Below are 17,909 nucleotides of genomic sequence, written 5' to 3'. Positions count from 1 at the left end.
TCCCTTCCCTCAGCCAGCGGCTGTCGCTCTCCAGCGTCATGGCCTCCCCCTATTAACAGCCTACAGCTAGGCTAAGCTCTCAAGCCAGCAGTGGCCCCCTGCTCCGAGCCGGCGCCACGGCCCTGGAGCGGCGCCAGCCGCCGGCGGTGTTGGTTTGCGAGAGCGAGTCAGGGAGCTGCGTTCCTTGAGGCCGATCGGTGCGATCTCGTATTTTGCACTCAGCGCCTGAGGGCTGAGCCTTCCGCAGCCCCGGTGCCTGCCCTAGAGCTAGCGGGTTAGTGTGAGGTGGTGCGGGCTACTCCGTGACGAGAAAGGCAGGCGGGATGGCGCCGGCGATGTTCTGGGTCTGGCTGACACAGAGCAGCCGCTTGCGTCTCATCGTTTGTGGGCAAGAGCAGGTCCACCAGCCTAAGGACACATTGAGCCGAATGCATGACATCTGTCTGGCCTTTGCTGTGCTTTTCTCCGTGAAGGTGTCCTCTAGACTCCACGGTTCTTGACTGGTCTTGTTGTCAAGACACCATTCCAAAGAGAGGGACATGCTTGCCGTTTGTAGGCCATGAGATTAAGCTGGACCCCCAGGCAGGACTGAACCGTGAAGTTAGGGCAGTGTGGCACCATCACCCAACGTAAAGGCATGATACCATTTTCACACTTTAAAAACAAGGGTCAGAAACTGAAACAAGACTATGTGCTTGTATTTAAGATGCAAAAATGCACATTAGACATTTTCAAGTGTCTCAAGTGTGCTCTATGGTTGTAATGTGAAATAGTTTTAATGTTTGTTAGTTTTTATGAGCTTTGGGTCTTCAGTGATGCATTTATTGGTCTTGTCATTAACTGTTTTATAGCAAAAGCAAAGTGGTATGCTTAGTGTAGTTAAATGGTGAACAGAGATCACCTAGTTAGATGTTGTGGTTTAAAACCAATCAGGCAGCTCGTTCACTCACTTCCCCCCTTCTTTCCCTCTTCCTCTTCCCGGAGGTACGGAGAGGAGAATTGAAAAGAATGCAACTCCCACAGGTTGAGATTAAGAACAGTAACTAAGGTATAACACAAATCACTACTGCTACTACCAATAATAATAATGATAGGAGAAATAACAAAGCAAGGGTATACAACACCTCACCACCCACCGACTGATTACCATGCTGTGGTATGGAATACCTCTTTGGCTAGTTTGGGTCAGGTGTCCTGTCTCTGCTTCCTCCCAGCTTCCCCTCCTCCCTGGCAAAGCCTGAGGCTTACAAAGTCCTTGGCCAGACCAAACATCCCAGCAGTAACTAAAAACATTGGTGCTATCAGCACCATTCCCAGGCCGAAAGTCAAAAACACAGCACTGCACCAGCTACCAAGAAGGAGAAAAAATGACTGCTACTGCTGAACCCAGGACAGATGTGAATTTGAATTAATACTTCAGTCTTTAATGATGCAGCAACATCCCCAAATATTATTCAATATGGAGTAGTTAAAGCAATTCAGTATGGAATATTTTACATTTTTCTAGTTTTATAATAGATGTTTCCATAATTGGTATATTAATAAAGTCCTGGTTTGGACTATTAACCTCTTTGCATAATTTCAGATATTTTTAAGAAATGCTAGCCTATGACAGGTTATTCCTGGTAGTTCTAAGTAACTTTTTATGTTCTTTTTATCTTTTTATCACTTCCCCACGCTCATTGTGACCTGCACAGCAGCTTATATAACTAAGTACTCACAACAGCTTGATAAGGTAGTCAGCAATCTCTCTTTTCGAAATGTGATCAAATGTCTCAGCTAAATCTCAGAGGGGGTCAATTGGGGACAGGATTTAACAGTCCCTTTTTGTTCTTGATTGGGCCTTTTTTAAGAATTATTTTTCTTAAGTGGTTATGTTGACCTCTTTAAACGTTAAAATTTAAGGATGGTACAGAACAGAAAAATAGGTTATGATATATTCCTTTCTTTAGAAGGACACTAGTCAGAATTAAGGGCTGAAATTTTCCTGATGTTTCAGCTCTCCATCAGTGCTGACAAAAGGAAGACGTCATCTGCCAAGCTATTGCTGTACCAGCAATAATTGGTGAAAATTACTTCACTTGTTAATTGTTTGCAGGACTGTGGTGAGTGAAGAAGTTCCTATGTTAATATACCACTCTTAGTAAAATTTTTTTGAGATTAGGTCATTGTATGTTGCAAAAATAAGATTTGTAAAATTAAAGCATGCAGTTTTAAGGAAGCCAGATCTCCAAAGGCAGATGGAGTGCAAGGTGAGTTGAAAACATCTGGTAAAATGCAAAACTATACAGTGTCATGTAAATTAACAAACTATAAACATTTTAGGAACATTTGCTGAAAGGGAGACAAAAGGAAATTCAATATAGTTAAGTTGGGCTAGTGGTGTCCAACTCATAAGGACATTTATTTTATTTTGGTTATATTTCCTATATTCACCATTTATTAGTAGCACCATGGATCTTCTCTGCAGTGTGGTGTTCACGCTGCTTTTAAGGGTGTAAAAAAAGCCACCAAATACTTCTCAGGTGGAAACTGTCAGTCTGCCAAGATATCAATATGAAGAAAGTTTCCTGTTCAGGGGAAAAATGTGGCGCAGATGCACATTTCTTTTCCATACCAGATACCTCCCTTGTTGCAGGAGTTAGGACACTACTGCCTCTGTCGTGAAGGCCCTGGGACCAGCATCCTGGGTGGTACAAACATGGGAATGGCCAGGAGATCAAATTAGTCTGTTTTGCTCAGCACTTGTTAGGTCACATCCAGATACTGTGTCTGGGTGGTTGGGGATGAAGAATTTGACCTGACAGGAGAGGCTGGCCGTGGGAGTGGGACTTGGTTAGCCTGGGGTAGGGAAGATTTCAGGGACCTTACACCATCCAACTCCATCCTATGAGGTTATTGAGAATATGAAGCCAGGCTTTTTTCAGTGTTGCAAGGGAGTAAGGTGACAGGAGACAACAAACTGAAACAAGAAAGAGTTTGACAGAATGCAGGGAAAACCTATTCCCCAAGAGAACACTCAGGCAGCAGTACAGTTTGCCCAGTGAGATTGTGCCATCATAATTCTTGGAGGTTTTCAAGACCCAATTGGTTCAAGCTCTGAGGAGCCAGGTCTGACCTCAGAACTGGCCTGCTTTGAGTGGGAGGATGGACAGGGACCTCCTATGGTCACCTCCAGACCAGGTTATCCCATTAGTATGTGATTCTGCAGTCACAGTGCAGACAAGAAAGGATATGGATAATACTGTATTTCAAACCTTTTATTTGTGAGCACTTTTGTTCTTTGCAGCTTTCCCTGCAGCAGGTAGAAAAAAGCATGCAGCATGATAGCTGAAAAAGCTTTCATCAGCTCAGGGTTTCCACTGTGTAATGGAAACATTTTTTCTGCTTTTTGCAGCAGCAAAATAATACTAAAGAAAATTAGTCGTCAACTGAGACATGCTGTTTCCATGTTCTCCTTCTAGGTAAAATATTTATTACCTGTTAAAGTTATTGAAGGTCATCAATTCACTGCCTTTTAGAAATCAGTATTTAGAGAGAAGAAAAAGGGGAAGAAAACCCCAACCAAACCAAACCAAAACAAAAAAGCCAACCAAAAAACCCCCCAAAACCAGAAAAACACATAATTTTGTAAGTCTGGAGGGAGGGAGCTGTAAATAACATACAAAAGGTGGAAAAGGTAGAAGGAAATGTCCCTGTTGGTGTGTTACTCCACTGTGGTACATTACAGTAAAGAAAGATGAGTGTATAAATAAATGATAGCAAGGGAAAAATAGTCAGTGAATTGGAAAGATGAGGTAAGGTGGTGATGTTCCAGGTAGGTTGAGAGATGTGTCTGACCCAGTGGTAGTAAAATATTCAATCCTTTCTCCCATGCTAGCTGTCCTTGTGAAACAGAGCAAGAGAGATTTTGGAGGCATTTACCCTTTGTGCAGATCACAAAGCATATACAAAGCAGCCTTGCTTAAGATCAAATTGGATACAAGCAAGGCAGGAAGAAAGGATACTGAGTTTGTTCTTCTGAACCAACTTTGGCTCAGAATTGATAGGTTTTCTACAATTTAAGATTTTGATTCTTTAAAAATAAAGCAGAGGCAAGCAAGCTGTGTGATCTTTAGTGAAAACTGTTGAATATTATGAATGGAAAAGGAGGGAAGTTAAACAAGATTGCTCAGCAAAATTGTATTGTGGCAGATCACATTCTTGAGGAAGCTCAGGACACAAGAAAACCCTCTGTATACTTGCATGTGATGTTTGTGTTTATTCCAGCTTCAAAACTAAACTACCTTAACAAGAAATGTTTGCTTGACAGTGTTATCTTGAATTGAGAGGCACCATTGGCATAGGTAGATGGACTGATGTGACATGGCTGCAGTGGGGCTGTAACTGCAATGTACCTCTTCCTCTTTCTAGAGCTATAAAAATCTGGTGAATATGTCCAGTGGCAATCCAGAGGAAAAACCTTTTTCTGTATGATAAGAGAGCTGCAAAAAGGTAAAGGCAGGAATTACCTTTTCATCAAGTGACAGTTTACTTTCATGAAGGTATCGTGTTTGAAGTACGGTTCTCTGGCTGTAGCTGGATTTACTAGACCCTAAGTAATCAGTGATAGAGGATACCTTTTGTACCAAGGCAGAAGTTAGGTAACATTATGCAACCTTCAAATGGGCATCTCGAAGTTAAGGGTAAGGAGTTACTTTGGATGTACTTGCTAACTGTGTAGTCGATTATGCTCAGCTCAGGCTTATCATCGATTTCAATAGTGAATCACACATTCTAGATACTTATTTGTATATGCAATGAAAATAATTCAATGTCAGAAACATCATCTCCTCTATAATCTGTATTAATTTCCTGGACTGATAGGCAAGGTAAATATGTTTGCAGAATTTTGAAAAGACTCTGGCTTTATTTTGAGACTTTTAGACAAAAAATAAGTGCGAAGGAGAAAGCCATGGTGTATTTACTACTCACAGATGTAACATGAATAAATTAGAATTGTTGCAGAATCTGTTACTCAGGGATCAAAGTGCACAGATGAGGGATTCTGTTAGCTTTATTCCTTTGGAAAAAAAGTTGTGCATGAGACACTACAGGGTCTTCAGTATTCAAGCCTCACCGTTATTAAGTTCTTGCTTTCAAAAGGGTCACTGAAGGCCAATACTAGAAAATCAGTGTTGACCCAAGAGGGAAAGATATTGCTAAACCCAGCAGTTTGTAAGTCCTGAATGATCTAGGAGTGGCAGAGATGGGAGCAGAGAATAACATAGTGGATCTTGTTTAGGAAGTGCCAAAGACTTGTTTTCCCCTTCAATGTATCCTTAAAATGTTCATGTGTCTGACCTAATATAGCCTTAAAAAACTTATGACTACAATGCACTTCCTAAACTGTGTGCAGATTGGCAACAGATTTTAAGAAAGCAGGGGCATAATATGTTTCACCAGCTTTGATGGGAACAGTATTAGGTCACGTTCTCTAATGCAGATTGCTTATGAGGCAGCAAAGGTGAGAGACAGTGTAGGAAAAAAAGTATCTGTCTGAACTCTTAACTGGCAATATAGTCTGATAGCTTTGGTAGTTGTATGGGGATGAAGCAGTTGAGCTTAGGTGCAAGCCAAAGAATCACACAGCCAGAACTGGTGAGCAACAGTAGGAAAGTGGTATCAGTAACTGGTAGTAATACAGAATTATTTAGTATTTTCCAGGCAACTTTTTCATAAACCCATTGAACTGCATGGTCCTGAAAGTAATCATATCCGCAAAACAAAAACAGAGGTCAAAACTAGGCGAGAACTTCAGGATTAGCTGCAAGATAATTTTATTTGCTTCATAAAATGAAGTTTCAAGCAGTGATCAAAGGGTTTTGCCCGTTTAAAAAAATGAAAGACAAGTCAAAATATTACATCCCCCAAATTAAAGAAATGGCCATAAAAATAAAAAAGTTAGTATATGAAATTCAGATTCTTGAGCGTTTCAAAAGACAAAACTCCAAACTCACTTAGACTGAAAAAAACGTATTTACAAAATCTATAGCCTTAGGGCTTGTGATCAAAAACAATGGTTTCAGAATACTCATACTTTGAGTAGAGGTACTTTGAACAGAACTAGGGACATGATAAAATAATTTTTACAACTTCTTAATTTGTGATTCAGCAAACATGTTTGCAACATCCTATCCTCTATAGTAAGAAAACAAGTGTGTTTAACATGTATCAAATGTGGTTTCCCATAGGGAAAATTGTATATACAATGTTTTGAAATAGGCTTTAAAACCCAGTGTTTGTTGGGTTTTATTGTTGTGTTTGGGGTGTTTTGTTGTTTGGTTTTTTGTTTGTTTTAGTTTTGGGGGGGTGTGTTTGTGTTTGATATAGTTTGTTTTGTTGGTTTTTTTTTAAATAACTATGTATATACATTGCAAAGACAAGGTCAAAGGCATATAAGGTGGTAATGTTCGGGGAATAGCTCTACACGCTGAGACTGACCCGTAGTAAAACTGTGTCTTGCACCAATGAACTTCTAATTTGTGGTGAAAAAGTTACACTGTGCCCTGGAAAACAAATCTAACAATTTCTGTTCTTATCCTAGAGCTCTAGGCAGTATTTTAGGTATGTGCAATATTTTAGGTATGTGACACAAGACAGCATTGGAAGTAAGATTAGAAATCGGGCAATGTTTGTAGGTAGAAGCAATAACTGCGTGCAAACTCTCCTTGGGATCAGAAACAGAAATCTTCAGGCTGAGTGTAGATGGAAACACTAAACTTGCCACTTAATGTGTCTATATTGAAGGCCTGACTTGTAATTGGTTAATACAGCTATTGATCTCTAATTATGAGAACTTCTTCACATCCAGCCCCCCATGTGATATTTCACATAACTGTCTGGTGCCCTCTTGTGGAGTTTTCCACATCAAAGTATAGTGAAGTATTTTACTCTTTCCATAACATCCACAAAGATCTCTTTTAAAGTGCACAAGTAAATTTAGTCTTATTTGTAATTGTAGGTATATGAAACAGATGTAATCAAATACAGATTTTTTTTCCTGGAATTATTACTTTTGCAAACATAGATTATTTTTCTACCAGGGAATCATAGAATCATAGAGTAGTTAGGGTTGGAAAGGACGTTAAGATCATCTAGTTCCAACCCCCCTGCCATGGGCAGGGACACCTCACACTAAACCATATCACCCAAGGCCTCATCCAACCTGGTCTTGAACACTGCCAGGGATGGAGCATTTGCAACCTCCCTGGGCAACCCATTCCAGTGTCTCACCACCCTAACAGGAAAGAATTTCCTCCTTATATCCAATCTAAACTTCCCCTGTTTAAGTTTGAACCCATTATCCCTTGTCCTATCACTACAGTCCCTAATGAAGAGTCCATCCCCAGCATCGCTATAGGCCCCCTTCAGATACTGGAAGGCTGCTATGAGGTCTCCATGCAGCCTTCTCTTCTCCAGGCTGAACAGCCCCAACTTGCTCAGCCTATCTTCATATGGGAGGTGCTCCAGTCCCCTGATCACCCTCCTGGCCCTTCTCTGGACTTGTTCCAACAGATCCATGTCCTGCAAGCGCACACTGCAGCCGGCTCATGTTCATTTTCTCATCGACCAGCACCCCCAAGTCCTTCTCCGCAGGGCTGCTCTGAATCTCTTCTCTGCCCAACCTATAGCTGTATCTGGGATTGCTCCGACCCAGGTGTAGGACCTTGCACTTGGCACGGTTAAACTTCATGAGGTTGGTGTCAGCCCACCTCACAAGTGTGTCAAGGTCCCTCTGGATGACATTTCTTCCCTCCAGCATATCAACCGAACCACACAGCTTGGTGTCATTGGCAAACTTGCTGAGGGCGCACTCAATCCCACTGTCCATGTCAGCGACGAAGATGTTAAACAAGACCGGTCCCAACACCAATCCCTGAGGGACACTCCTCGTTACTGGTCTCTAGCTGGACATTGAGCCATTGACCACAACTCTTTGTGTGCGGCCAGCCAGCCATCTCTTTATCCACCAAGTGGTCCATCCATCAAATTGACGTCTCTCCAATTTAGAGACAAGGATATCATGTGGGACAGTGTCGAACGTTTTGCACACGTCCAAGTAGATCACATCAACTGCTCTACCGCTGTCCACCAGTTCTGTAGCCCCATCATAGAAGGCCACCAAATTGGTCAAGCAGGATTACCCCTTAGTGAAGCCATGCTGGCTGTCACCAAGCACCTTGTTGTTTTTCGTTTGCCTTACATGCCTTCCAGGAGAATCTGCTCCAAGATTTTGCGTGGCACAGAAGTGAAACCAACTGGTCTGTAATTCCCTGGGTCATCCATTTTCCCCTTCTTGAAAATGGGGGTTATATTTCCCTTTTTCCAGTCATCCGGAACTTCACCTGACTGCCATGATTTTTCAAATACGATGGCCAGCGGCTTAGCAACTTCGTTCACCAGCTCCTTCAGGACCCGCGGATGGATTTCAACAGGACCCATGGACTTGTGAATGTTCAGATTTTTAAGATGGTCTTGAACCAGTTCCTCTTCTACAGTGGGCCCAAGGTCTTCATTCTCACAGTCCCTGTGTCTGCCTTCCAAGACTTGGATGGTGCGGTCAGAGCCTTTGCCAGTGAAGACCAAGGCAAAGAAGTCATTCAGAACCTCAGCCTTCTCCAAATCCTGTGTAGCTAGTTCACCCGAGAGATTCCTGAGGGGGCCAACATTCTCCCTAGTCTGTTTTTTATTTGCTATGTACCTGTAGAATCCCTTCTGTTATCCTTAATATCCCTAGCCAAATTTAATTCTAACTGGGCCTTAGCTTTCCTAACCTGGTCCCTAGCTTCCTGGACAGCATCCCTGTACTCTTCCCAGGTCACCTGTGCTTGCTTCCACTTTTTATAAGCCTCTTTTTTCATTTGAATTTTCTTCAGCAGCTCCTTATTTATCCAAGGATGTCTCCTGGCCCTCCTGCTGCACTTCCTTCTAGTTGGGATAGGGAATGGTCCAGCCAAGATCACTTTTGATGAAGTTTTATGGTGCACTGAAAAGCACAAAAGAAGTAAGTAAGTATGAGGATATCTTGGCCTGTTGTATTTATTTATTTCTACAAGGCCATTTATAAAGTGATGAACAAAATTGAATTTTTAGATAGACAGTGAAGGATAAAACCAGAAGCAGGAAGAAAAGAGGAGGAGGGGGAAAAATCGTAAAACATCCCCAAACCAAAACAAACCCAGGATACAGTTTTAGTCATCCCTGGTTTAAGCATCAGTTATAGCAAATGAATGACTACTCCTTCCCCCTTTGTGTATCTTCTTTTAAGAATTTCTCATAGCATAGACTTACCTTTTTTTGTAGCTGGTCAAAGCATGTGATCTCCCATATGACTTTATCATTGAGTGGGGCCTAGTCTCCATTAGTGGAGAAGCTCAACAGACGGTTGTGCAGTGCCTTTTAGGGGCTGGTTAATATTTGCAAGACTATCCTTGAGCTATGTGTTTCAAATATAATTCAAAGGGGTTTTCTTTTAACGCATCTGGGTTTTTTTTGATGTTTGAACTTAAACAGTGATCTCAAGAAATTGTGAAAAATAGGTGTATGCCAGTTGTGTTCTTGTTCTAAGTCCGTAAGTGACTCACCAAAGCAATTCTTCCCACTTCATTATAACACAGCTCTTTTCTCGTAAATTATTAAGAATTGTTTAACTAAAAGATTGTTCTGCTGCTATAGTCTTGAGATCTCTTGAATTTGGGGCACATAGATTTGAGCTCAAATTTATCTGGGATGGTAGTGCATATTGCACACACTCACATTTCAGCCCAACATATTTAGTAGGGTATTGCAGTTAAAGATTTTTTTCCCAAGGAGGCCCAGCCCAATTTGCACTTGTACTACAGATTGCCTGTGTGAACCTAAGCAAGTCACTTAAGGCTTGCAAATCAGCTCCAGCACCTGAAGGCAAAGATAAAAACTGTCAGATGATCTTCTAAACAACCTTATGAATGAAGGATCTGCAGTGGACTGTGCCAGGTGCTGGGGCAGGCATTACATTAGGGTAGAGGTCTAAAGAATAAATGATTTCTCTGGTTTCCACCTTCACTCTCATTATTTTTCAGGCTAAGGGATGGAGAAGTGAAATCTTGGCTATATGTCATTAATATATATATATATATCTTTTTTTTTTTAAGTCTGTAGTTCTGTTCTTTGGAAAATTTTTGCCTTCCAAATAATCAACAAGAACACAGATCAAAGAAAAATAGCCTGCACCTATTCTCTATATTCTCACACATCTGCTTCAGAATTACAGCAAGAGAAGAAATGAGATGTATAATACAGGTTTATGAACACAGCAGATATGTATGTCCATACATGCACACATGTTGGATACAGAAGACTTAAACCTTCTGGATGCAGATAAATGAGGCATAAAGCTAGTGAGAAGTACATCACCATTTGTTATAATGGTTTCCACATCACTTGTAAAGAACCTGCACTTACCAAAACCACCCTGCTTCTCAGTGTGGTCTGATAATGAGGATTGCCTGGTTGCTGGATGTCTTCTTACAGTAAGATGAGAAAGGCAGTTCAACAGTTACTCTTGCATTGCCTAGAAGAGACCTACGCAAATCTGCTGCACATAATAAATTTCAGGACACCAACAATGCCTTGAATTATTTGCCACAAGACAGACAGCTCATCAGTGTCTTGAACCAGCCCCTGAAAACAGTCAGAATATGGATTTAGAAGTTAGCTATCTGGAAGTGAAGTCTCATAGAACTGGGGGTCTATGTTAAAAGTTGTCAGAATTTATTATTATCTTTAGAACAAGCAGTGGAAAGGCTACAACCTTTTTAAAGCAAGGAGGGAAAAATGGAACAAGCCAATATTTCCAGACAAAGAAGGTGATGATTAAGGTGTATTAATGTACAAGAATTTTAAACTTCTGACAGGACATAATTCTCCACAGTATTTGTGTTGTATAGTTAATAAAATGTCAGTATTAATACATATTTAAAGTTATTCTGTTTCTAGTACCTTTTTCATTTTTTAGTTGATTGGAAAGATTGATAATGTGCCTCAGGTTTCCAGTCATTATGAATTTATTTTTCTATATTGGTTATTGTAAGGTATGTGAGCAAGTGTGATCAAAACAGATGATTTACATTACACAGCAGTGTGGTCTGTTGGGGCAGCACATTTACAAAGCCATTGAAAGTGGTTTCAGAGAGAGCTGACAGATTACTACAATGTTTGTCATTGTTACAGTCTCAGTGGGAGTCTGTTTTAATCTAATTAACATAACAGTGGGAACACAGTGACAATAACAATTAGATGCACTAAAGAACTCTTCTGTTATGTAGCCAATGTGCCTGACTGGAAAAGAGACATTGCAATGAATGCAGAACAGAATGCTGAAGAGTAACTAATAGAATCCTAGAATGGATAGTGCTGGAAAGGACCTGAGGATCATCTAGTTCCAACCCCCATTTAATAGTTTAAAGAAACTTCTCTATTTTTTTTTATTTTTGGGTTTTTTGTTTGTTTTATTTTTTTACTTATAACATTAAGGTGGGCTTTTTTCCACACAGTGTGCTCTGATCATCTATTTTAGGTATTCTAGATTTCCTTGTCTATGCTTACATGCCTCTGAATTGACTAAACTAGTAAGATAGCTTCTGTCCTCTGAATCATACCTAAGTTAGATGTGTAGAGTGACTTAACACTGAAGTTCAAGATTTCCACCCAGGTCCAAACTTATAAAAGTAAGCTACAATTTGAAGTTGAGCTTACAAAGCTAAGGAAGAGAAATTGCAGAAGGTATAATTTGACAGGTTTAATCTGAAAGAACCTGATTATAAGTTCTTAAAAAAAAAAAAGACCTTCATTAGTTTCGTGTTTAGTTTTTTGTTTTGTTTTGGAGTTTGTTTGTTTGCTTTTCTCTGTGTGTGTGTGTGGTTTGGATTTTTTTGTGTGTATGTGTGTGTGTCTGTGTTGTTTTGGGTTTTTTGTTTGGTTGGGGGTTTTTTTGTTTGTTTTAAACTCTTTCAATTACAGCTTTGGAATTAAAAACATGAGGGGAAAGGAGGGAAGGCTGGAATGAAGGAAATAGAACATAGTGATTCTCTCCAGGTAGTGATTCCATTGTATCTATGTGATTAAGATGCATAAATCATACCCACTTTCATAAAGAACATGAGCTGCTTTGAAAACAGTATTTTCTCAAAGGTCAAAGCTAAAAGATTTTGAAACACCTTGAAGACAGCAAAAGCAGGTGGGAGGAAGTAGATGTATTTATTTCTCGTCACGATCCACAAAACCTGGGTTGTTTTTTTTTTTTTTGGTAATAGTTTAGCAACAATAGAGAACACTTCGTTAAGAAAAGTTAAAACAAGCCTATTTCAAACCATGGAAACAATTTAAAGAGTACCATTTGAAAGGAGTTCCAGGCATCACTAATAATAAGCTAAGTGGAAGTGGGGGGGAACTGTCAATGGATACCAAGACCTTTACTGCCATAAATGAGTAGGCATTGTTGAAAGCTTTGTTCTGCTGGTTTGTATGCTTTACAGAAGTGCCTACTGTGTTTCAGGAACGGGTATGCTGAAGTAATTCATACAGTAGATGGTTTCAATTCATGAAACTTTGTGGGTTCCTTTTCCTACTACTTTGAGTGGCTTATTTTGAGGAAGTTCAGTGTCTTGGTGTGCATCAGGAGGAAGGAGTGGGGACAACCTAAATCCACAGCAGAACTGTAGAAATGCCTTTCACAAATTTATCTTAGCATATGTCTTGGTCCTAAACACTTATCTACAACAGGAACAGTGGAGCAACAGTCTTACTCACTTAGGAGATATAACATAATATTGCATAATAGGTTAATAATAAAAACAAAAGTTACAAATGCATTTTTAGGAGGATTCGTCCTGTCATTCACTACTGGACCAGGAAGCCTATAGGAAAAAAAAAAGTAATCTATTGGCTGAAGTAGTCAGTGATACAGAGTTCTTGGAAAATGAAACTATAGAGTACATGCCTGTTTTCACAAAGCAACTGAATTTACGTTTCCACAAAGTAGCTGGAAACAAGTTTTTAATGTACCTTCTTGTGAAATAATTTACAGTAGTATTGTGTAGCCACTGATGACAGAATAATCAAAAGGCCAGCCTGCAGAAAGATTTTCAAAGGCATCTACAGAAAGTGAATGGCCAGTATCTGTGAATTTTTACTGAAAACAGCATTTATTTCTCATCCCAAAACTACAAATAAAAGGCCATCTAAAACATACAGATAAAATGCCATAAACATTACTGAAAAGCATTAGCCAAAAGTCAAAGCATTCTCTGTGTTCTCTTAGACAAAATTTCTCTTCTTAGTTCCTTGCAGGTTTTTGATGACAAACTAGGAAAATATGGTAAAAAGAGGTCTTGGAACACTGCATGGGGCTAAGGAAGCAGTGTGAACAACTTGACATAGTGAAAAAGACAACAGGGAGGAAGGAAACAGAAGAGAAAGTGGTTTGGCAATCAGCCTATGAGGAGAGGATGTAGAAATGTGGTGATTAAGTGCTAGCCCCATATTGTTTCCTCTTGTATGAATTCTTAAAACCCTCAGGGCTTGTGTCCTATTCCTTGGCTTTTGTGGAAGTTGGGACCATAGATTTTCAACTCCAGATAAAGAGATGAGTTCATTCTTTCTCACACCAAGGGAACAAATTTTCTATTACAGAGCTGTTGTTTCAGGTTGTTATACTCTCAGCTGGATGAACTGAGAAACTGCCATCAGGAGGCAGAGGTCAAGTCACACCTCCCTAAACTTTCTCTGCTGCAGATTCAATGGGTTTTCTGGGCAAATCCACTTAGAACTTATATTTGAGAGACACAAAGTCTGCCTGCTTTTTCTTGCCTCTACTCAGTGCAGGGACAATCACTGATACACAGTTATTCCTATCTTTCTACAGGGAGTAGCAAGAAGGCTGAAGGTGGTATGATGGTAGTGAGGGGACAGTGAGATGCAAAGCAATTTGCTTCAACTTCAGCTGAAGTCTATGAAGGGAAAGGTAGAAGATATTACCTTGAGGAGGTAAAGACACTAATACCTTCTCAATTCATTTTGTGGCAAGGGTAACTGTTGTCAGTAAGTTGGAGACAACCAGTGGGGAGCTGGACCATGGTAAACTGAGGATGCTAGGAATAATTTTGTAAAGAAAACAAATTGCATGATAACTCTACGTTAACAAAGCTATGGTTGCCTGGGAGCCTTTCAGAAAAGAATGTAATGAGTGGCCACAACCGAGGTATCTGAAAAACAGAGAGGTAAGGGTTGGTGGGTCAGGAAGGACCTCTGTACGGAAAGACCTCACCAGAGGAGGACGATGCTGTAGGAGAGTCTCCCTGTAAACAGACCTTCACACACAAGTAAATGTGCGGGAGAGGGCGCCAGATAGCAAGGAGTAACTTGCCGCGCTAACATCTGGACGAAACAGGAAGAGAGCAACTAGTTTAAAGTTTTGGTTGAGGTTATATTTTGCATAGCCTCAGAGAGTTAAAGCAGACAACTGAGCATCCGTGATTTTGGTACCTAGTGGATTCAATATGCGTTATAACAGTCAGTGATATATGAATGTCAACAGGAAAACCTGATTTCTGACATTCATGTCAGCAACTCTACCCTTTGATCAGTTAGAAGAAATCTTTATCACTCCTCTATAATTAGATGTGTGAAAACAAGCTTAGGAACTGTACAGATTCCTTTATTTTTACTGTGTCATACTAGTGCTTCAATTACAGCCATGTGATACCAGCCTCTACATTGAACTACTTCCTTGATAAACTAGAAAATTCACTTACAAGGACTCTCAATTGATAGAGTTAGCATTGGCTGGCTGTGCTCCCAGGCTATGGAATTAGGAAACATACAACTAAGTTACAACTTTGGCTCTATTTAGTTTCAGGGCTATAGCAATACAAGGTGCCTGCTCAATGTAGACAGCAGAAACATTAAGGAAACAGGACACTGAAGCTGTATCAGACAGGGTTTAATGACTCCTTTTGCAGTGGTGAATCCATTTATGTGAAATGCACTGAGTGTCAGCTGCTTATACCCATCCTACCCTCAGACACAGAAGCATCTTCATGTTTGGTGGACTTTCAGAGTCTTCACCTATTTGTATAGGTTGCTGCTTGATGCAAAACTTTCGCTGCTCTATCTTCAAATTCACGTATTCAAACTTCAGTCCTATTTCACTGCTATTGTCAAGAAGACCTCAGTGCCTAGTGAAGATCTAGTGAAAATATTCATAATTCATCTTCATGTCTTTCCTCCACCACTGCCTGTCTAATAGCTGCAAAATAAATAGTCTTCACAAGCTGATGTGGTGCTTTTCCTTACTATCCTTTGCAGATACATCTAAACACAGCAGATACAGTTGTTATTTGTGCAATTGATTCTAGTGGTAACTGCCATCCGTGGTGGCCAGAATTAAGGCTGGTACGTCACATACTTCATGTACATAGACTTTAGATTATTTTTCTCTTTTTTTTTTTTTTTTCAGAGGAGTTTTCATTTTGCACACAGCAAACCTCTGGAACAGCTCAAGATATCACTGGGCACTCACAAAATCTTTTTGGTCATTTACTTTTTTTGCCCATGGACTAACAATGCAAACAGTCCTCTCAGCTGATAGCCAGCAGACAAGTGGCTACTGGTGATAAAGAGAAGGAAGGAGGAGCAAGTGAGAGTATGACCTCACAATATTTGTTTAGATTGCTGGTTCTTTTTAGTATTTCCTCTTGTTATTCTTTCAAGTATTTAGGGAAAAAAGAAGGGAACTGTAGCCAAACCATGCATGCTTATTCCATAATCTAAACATTTTTATAGTCTCTCTTTTTTCCTTTTTTTCCTCTCACCCTCTTCCCCCCCAAGTTGCTTAAATAGCTATAGAAATATACCAGAGAAATAGAGACCAGAGTCTAAAATTTTGCATGATTTTGTTCTGGGCAGTGGGCCAAGAAACAGGTAATTGTTGGCAGGACTACAGGTTAGTTTTGCATACTGCTTTCCGTCTACAGCAGTGATGTATGTGCACAAACTGAGGGTTGAATACAGGCCTTCAGGCAGTGTCTAGGACTTTTATAGCTCACTTATACTATATCGGCAGAATTCTTGAAAAACTTTGCTTTAAAGTGGGGTGGGTGGCTGTTGTAGAACATTAATACCCTCGATTTCCAACCTCTGGCCTTCTCTGTTTCTTGGTTCTCTGGTACTTGATGAAGTACTTAAAGACCACTCTTTTCTGTCTAGTACTTGTGGAGGCTGGGGAAAGGGGAATGAAAGACTTGGGCAAAAGCTAGTGTTCAGTTAGTTCAATTACTAAATATCTAGCATGACATCAGAAATAAGGCTACTGCTGTTTCTTCTGTTGGTTATTTAGACAGGCAAGCACTAATTTGCATATCTGAACACATCACAGGAAAACACATGAAGGCTAGTATAAACAAGTTACTTTAAGGAAAAATTCTCTCTGGATGTAGGTAAAATAAAAAAAAAATCACTGTGAGAACAATTAAACATTGGGATAGGTTGCCATGGAAGTGATAGAATTTGCTTCACTGGGAATATACAAGACTTGGCTTGACAGAGCCCTGGACAACCTAACTCAATGACTCTGCTTGCAGCAGAAGTTTGGACCATATGGTCTACAACAGTTTCTTACAACCTAGATTTTTCTGTGATATATGACAATACTTCTAATCATCATGTTTCAAAGTTGGGGTAATAGAAGAATGTCATTATTTTCTCTCATGTCAGGCAAATGAGGATTCCAGTGCCTAAGGAAATACTAACTTTATTATGAAATAGAAAAGGAAGGAAAAGCAATAGTTGCATATCATTTTTGAACATTATTGCAACTAACTGTAGTCAAAACCAATCTGGTAAAGCTAATTCACATAGACAACCAGGAGAACACAGGTTTCTGCTAAAAATCATCAAAAGAAGTATTTTATTTTTTTTTTCTATAGAGGGTCTTTTAATGTCATAAATATGCCAATATGTTCAATAGAGTACAGCAAACAGCTGGACTTGCAATGATGGATGTATATATAAAAGCAAGCAATTTTTTTAATGAGTATTATGCTTTCCTATAAAAGCCAAACAAACATTGACATTTAAATTGCTTTGAAAAAACACAGACTTATGAGTGATTTGAAAGAATTTAACAATTCTAAGTAGATCACTATTATATAAAAATGTTCAATTTAGAGCAAAAGGAAAAATTGGCTACCTTCTAATTTCTAGAGCTTAAGACTGTATTTTTCACTGCTTCTACAGCAAATCAGGGTGTCTGTCATTGTACAAATTACTGTTAACCATTTTAAGAGATGTAAAAGACACTGCTAGCTTGGCCATGCACTTGACATATGTCTATGAGTTGTATGACAATAATGCAGGAGGTACTTTCCTCTTTTTTATTTTATTTTTTTTTTTAGATTTAGTTAACAAAGAATGTATAATAAAGCAAAGCTAATGCAATTCATTTTGTTAAACATATATTGGAAATAGTGGGGCCAGCAGGCTAAGGAAGTAATAGTCCACCTGTACTCAGCATTAGTGAGGCCACACCTTGAATACTGTGTTCAGTTTTGAGCCCCTCACTACAAAACAGATATTGAGTTGCTGGACAGGTCCAGAGAGGGGCAAGGAAGCTGGTGAAGTGTCTGGAGAATAAGTCTTATGAGGAACAGCTGAGGGAACTGGGGTTGTTTAGTGTGGAGAAGAGAAGCCTCAGGGGGGACCTTGTTTCTCTCTACAACTGCTTGAAAGGAGGATAGAGCCAGGAGGTAGCTGGTCTCTTTTCCTAAGGAATAAGTGATAGGACAAGAGGAAATGGCCTCAGGCTGTGCAAGGGGAGGTTTAGATTGGAT

General features: G+C 39.9%; 1 protein-coding gene across 1 annotated transcript in view; it reads left to right on the top strand.

The window, feature by feature from the left end:
* TRMT1L (tRNA methyltransferase 1 like) overlaps window positions 1-17,909 on the top strand; it is a 331,995-nt gene that overhangs the window by 49,991 nt on the left and 264,095 nt on the right. The gene's annotated exons all lie outside the window — the stretch shown is intronic.

This window comes from Neopsephotus bourkii, unplaced genomic scaffold, assembly GCF_033783945.1.
Source record: "Neopsephotus bourkii isolate Nb327-2 ecotype Australia unplaced genomic scaffold, CSIRO-AGI_Nbou_v1 NB_234, whole genome shotgun sequence".
Lineage (NCBI taxonomy): Eukaryota > Metazoa > Chordata > Aves > Psittaciformes > Psittacidae > Neopsephotus > Neopsephotus bourkii.
The sequence above is the reverse complement of the archived record's forward strand: the minus strand, read 5'-3'. Positions and strand labels throughout refer to the sequence as shown.